At 41.2% G+C, this 3,947-nt stretch overlaps 1 protein-coding gene across 3 annotated transcripts in view; it reads right to left on the reverse strand.

The window, feature by feature from the left end:
- Positions 1 to 3,159: 3,159 nt before the first annotated feature.
- The window catches only part of LOC139377360 (BTB/POZ domain-containing protein KCTD1), a 15,614-nt gene continuing 14,826 nt past the window's right edge, over positions 3,160 to 3,947 (reverse strand). For all 3 annotated transcript variants that reach the window (XM_071120385.1, XM_071120384.1, XM_071120383.1), the window contains one exon: positions 3,160 to 3,947. This exon is cut by the window's right edge and continues 1,228 nt beyond it. The gene's annotated coding sequence lies outside the window, so the exon portion shown is untranslated.

The following is a 3,947-nucleotide window of genomic DNA, read 5'->3' on the forward strand; positions in this document are numbered from 1 at the left end:
TTTTTCTGTCGTTTAAGTGAGGACTAAGTGTAACGTTTGTAATTATCATCGAACCGGCTTAAAAAGCCCCCAAGATTTTCTTCTTCTCCAATACAGGTTTAAGGCACCTTTGAGAGAAGAAGTTAGTTCGACGAAGTACAGTTTCTTCATTAGTTAGATACAGTATGCCAGGGCACTCATTAGCAGCCCGCCACAGTGGCTTGTATTAACGGCTACTGTAAGCAAGGCGAGAGTCCTTACACTGACTTTTACTAGTGGTGAGTAATCAAGGCCTAGGGAGGACCAGGGCCCTTCGAGGAGTGTCTACTGGCCATACGCCCTTCTTTTGATGACTGGGAGTAATCACTAGAGAGAGAGAGAGAGAGAGGCATGATCAGAGAGAGGAGACACCAGTCTTGCTTCTTTAGTACCATTCATCTTCTTACTCCAACAGGCAGTGTCCTGAGAGGAGGCAATCTGCGATTCCTTTTCAACTCGGAGTGAATTCAGGAAATGAAGAGATAAGGCTGGACAGGGTATCATTACAGATGCCAATGCCCTACAGTTGCAAACTTAAAAATCACATAGGGGTGCATAAAAAGTACCCCTGCTAGTTTAGAATAGACTTCTGAAGGAGAATTTCACAAACTGTAATTTTGCATCAGAAATTGCAGCGTTCGTTCAGCTTCCAGCAGCACAACACTTTTGGTAGACGTAACATGGTTTAGATACGACTACCCTCATTGTCACTGGTTACTTATGGAGAAAAACAATGTGTAAACTTGGGATGTATGGTGGTATTTATGTGACACTGGCAATTTCCCTAAATACTACAATCGCAATTTATTAAACAAACCTGCAAAATACTAACTAAGAGTTGAAAGCCTGTGAGCAGCATGCTTTGCCCAATAGGAGCAATTCACAATATTGCCTCTAACCTAAAATAGTCAGTCAGAAGAGAATCTGGACCAACAAGGCTATAATAGAGAATTAAGTGGAGATATCTCCAAGAGGGATGAAGTACGACAGCACCGTACGACAGCACTCAGTGTGGGATTTCACTTTGTATTGTGGTCCTGGAGGGATATGTGGAAACACAACTGACATGACTTGTGTGAAGCAGTCGGCTCTATTCAATATAACCAAGTAAAGAATGCCCAATAGAACCAATCTACCCTAAACAAATTCTTGGAGTTGCTGATTCAGAGTCTGAAGCAAAGCAAAGTTTTAACTTTATAAGTCTTACAATACCATGACAATGTAAAACGTGGTCTGTCTCTGTGCCTAGAGCACCAAGTACACAGAAAATGACACAGCAGTGAAAGGGAGAGATGGCAGAGGAGGACAGAGAGAAAGCATTGGAGAATTGGGGCGGGTGAAATTGACTTAATACAGTATACAGTGGGGCAAAAAAAGTATTTAGTCAGCCACCAATTGTGCAAGTTCTCCCACTTAAAAAGACGAGAGATTGTCATCATAGGTACACTTCAACTATGACAGAAAAAAATGAGAAAAAAAATCCAGAAAATCACATTGTAGGATTTTTAATGAATTTATTTGCAAATTATGGTGGAAAATAAGTATTTGGTCACCTACAAACAAACAAGACTTCTGGCTCTCACAGACCTGTAACTTCTTTAAGAGGCTCCTCTGTCCTCCACTCGTTACCTGTATTAATGGCACCTGTTTGAACTTGTTATCAGCATAAAAGACACCTGTCCACAACCTCAAACAGTCACACTCCAAACTCCACTATGGCCAAGACCAAAGAGCTGTCAAAGGACACCAGAAACAAAATTGTAGACCTGCACCAGGCTGGGAAGACTGAATCTGCAATAGGTAAGCAGCTTGGTTTGAAGAAATCAACTGTGGGAGCAATTATTAGGAAATGGAAGACATACAAGACCACTGATAATCTCCCTCGATCTGGGGCTCCACGCAAGATCTCACCCCGTGGGGTCAAAATGATCACAAGAACAGTGAGCAAAAATCTCCGAACCACACGGGGGGACCTAGTGAATGACCTGCAGAGAGCTGGGACCAAAGTAACAAAGCCTACAATCAGTAACACACTACGCCGCCAGGGACTCAAATCCTGCAGTGCCAGACGTGTCCCCCTGCTTAAGCCAGTACATGTCCAGGCCCGTCTGAAGTTTGCTAGAGAGCATTTGGATGATCCAGAAGAACATTGGGAGAATGTCACATGGTCAGATGAAACCAAAATATAACTTTTCGGTAAAAACTCAACTCGTCGTGTTTGGAGGACAAAGAATGCTGAGTTGCATCCAAAGTACACCATACCTACTGTGAAGCATGGGGGTGGAAACATCATGCTTTGGGGCTGTTTTTCTGCAAAGGGACCAGGACGACTGATCTGTGTAAAGGACAGAATGAATGGGGCCCTGTATCGTGAGATTTTGAGTGAAAACCTCCTTCCATCAGCAATGGCTTTGAAGATGAAACGTGGCTGGGTCTTTCAGCATGACAATGATCCCAAACACACCGCCCAGGCAACGAAGGAGTGGCTTCGTAAGAAGCATTTCAAGGTCCTGGAGTGGCCTAGCCAGTCTCCAGATCTCAACCCCATAGAAAATCTTTGGAGGGAGTTGGAAATCCGTGTTGCCCAGCAACAGCCCCAAAACATCACTGCTCTAGAGGAGATCTGCATGGAGGAATGGGCCAAAATACCAGCAACAGTGTGTGAAAACCTTGTGAAGACTCACAGAAAACATTTGACCTCTGTCATTGCCAACAAAGGGTATATAACAAAGTATTGAGATAGTATTTGGTCAACAACAAAAGTTTTATTTTCCACCATAATTTGCAAATAAATTAATAAAAAAGCCTACAATGTGATTTTCTGGATTTTTTTTCTCATTTTGTCTGTCATAGTTGAAGTGTACCTGTGATGAAAATTACAGGCCTCTCATCTTTTTAAGTGGGAGAACTTGCACAATTGGTGGCTGACTAAATACTTTTTTTGCCCCACTGTATCTACATAAACATTCTGTGTGAAATGTATGTAATACAAAGCGAAAACAGATTTTTGTTCACCTGCTGGTGTTGAACACACATAAAGGTTGCAAACAACAAGAGCCCAACACCAGCATATTGCATGATATTATGTGCAGTGATAACCAGCAATCTCCCCAGCACCAGAACAAGAACAGTCAATGGGTACAACTTTGGTTGAAGATTTATTTCACATTTTAGTGCTACATTCCTCTTTACTCAAATCTAGGGAGCGTAGGTAGATCGCGTTGGAAATAGTTCACGATGATCAAACTTCATATCATTGATATATCCTAAGAGTAATTCTTAAAATGTGGGTCTTATAATAATAGTCTCACATATGCAGTCATTAATGAGGCAACATTATTCAGTTTAAAAAAGGTGTCCATTTCAACATTTAAAAAAAACAACCTCAAAACACATACGATGGCAAATCTCATTTACAGTATGTCACAAGGTCGATCTTATGATCCTCTAAATGACCTCTGTTCTCTAGTCTTAGTCCCCTAACAAAGAGGCAATTCTGTGCCATTTCTTAGAATCGACTTCATCCTTTTCATGTAGTGAGTATAGAATGGTCTATGACATAAAATCTTGATAATACTGTGAACTCTATTTCATAGCATAACATCCAATAAGCTAACTTCGATTTTTAAAAACAAACACTTAATTTGCATGTATCACAATACTTAAACATCCTGTGTGAATAAGAGTGTGGAGAAGAATGCATCATATTCGGCTCAAAATAATGGTGGTTATGTGAACGGAGATCCTGCAACACATTACAGTATGGCAGAAAAATGTGACTTTGTGGAGGTGGGTAAATAAAAAACTCATCTCCCTGGTGAGAGGCCTTGCACTACATGTGCCGCCAAACCATTAACATTTTGTGTGGTCTTGATCATGTCTAACCGTAGGTTCAAAGTTTTAAAACAAACTTTACTTGGGGACCCTGC

This window comes from Oncorhynchus clarkii, chromosome 20 (genome assembly GCF_045791955.1).
Source record: "Oncorhynchus clarkii lewisi isolate Uvic-CL-2024 chromosome 20, UVic_Ocla_1.0, whole genome shotgun sequence".
In the NCBI taxonomy this organism is placed as follows: Eukaryota; Metazoa; Chordata; class Actinopteri; order Salmoniformes; family Salmonidae; genus Oncorhynchus; species Oncorhynchus clarkii.